At 36.2% G+C, this 1,138-nt stretch overlaps 1 protein-coding gene across 5 annotated transcripts in view; it reads left to right on the top strand.

Annotated features, from left to right (window-relative positions):
- CTDSPL2 (CTD small phosphatase like 2) overlaps positions 1 to 1,138 on the top strand; it is a 91,587-nt gene that overhangs the window by 23,085 nt on the left and 67,364 nt on the right. The window lies entirely within an intron of this gene.

Raw genomic sequence — 1,138 nt, 5'->3', positions numbered from 1 at the left:
GTCAAAAAGTTTGCCCACCCCTGTACTAGATAGACTGTTTTACTTTGCTGATCTTAGGCCTGTCTTTTTTTAAATTTTTTTTAAAGATTTTAAAATTTAAAAAAAAAAATTATTTTAGAGAGGAATGGGGAGATAGACAACATCAAGTTGTTGTTAATTCTCATCTGAGGATATTTTTTCCATTGATTTCTTTCTTAGAATGGAAGGGAGTGGGAGAGACAGAGAGAGAAACATCGATATGAGAGAAATACATAGATTGGTTGCCTCCCACATAGGCTCCAATTGGTAACTGAACCTAAGACCTTTCAGTGTTCGAGTGGACACTCTAACCACTAGCCAAAACAGCCAGGGCTTTATTACTTTTTAATACAAAACTTGTTTTCCTGAACTTTTAGAAGTTTTGTTTCAAGATAATTTTTGAATTAAATGGAACTTTCTGTGTGTTTTTTTAAAATCTGGGGGGGTGGGTAGAGAGAGAGAGAAAGGAAGGAAGAGAGGGAGAGGCAGGCAAGCTGGGAATCAAACCAAATCAAGCCTGCACCCTCTTGGTGCACAGGAAAACACTCAACCAACTGAGTCACATCAGTGAGGGTGTGTTTTTTTTGTTGTTTTTTGTTTTTGTTTTTTTACCCCTGATTCTATTATAATCACCAGTTTATTCTGTTCATCAGATTTTTTATTCACTTGATTTTTAGATTCACTTGTTAATAGATGCGTATTTGTTGTTCATAATTTGTATCTTTACCTTTTTCTTCTTCTTCCTCTTCTTAAAGGATACCTTTCAGCATTTCATATAATACTGGTTTGGTGGTGATGAACTCCTTTAGCTTTTCCTTATCTGTGAAGCTCTTTATCTGACCTTCAATTCTGAATGATAGCTTTGCTGGATAAAGTAAACTTGGTTGTAGGTTCTTGGTATTCATCACTTTGAATATTTCTTGCCACTCCCTTCTGGCCTGCAAAGTTTCTGTTGAGAAATCAGCTGACAGTCATATGGGTATTCCCTTGTATGTAACTGAGTTTCTTTCTCTTGCTGCTTTTAAGATTCTCTCTTTGTCTTTTGCTCTTGGCATTTTAATTATGATGTGTCTTGGTGTGGTCCTCTTTGGATTCCTTTTGTTTGGGGTTCTCTGCACTC

Source organism: Myotis davidii, unplaced genomic scaffold, assembly GCF_000327345.1.
Source record: "Myotis davidii unplaced genomic scaffold, ASM32734v1 scaffold46, whole genome shotgun sequence".
NCBI lineage: Eukaryota > Metazoa > Chordata > Mammalia > Chiroptera > Vespertilionidae > Myotis > Myotis davidii.
The sequence above is the reverse complement of the archived record's forward strand: the minus strand, read 5'-3'. Positions and strand labels throughout refer to the sequence as shown.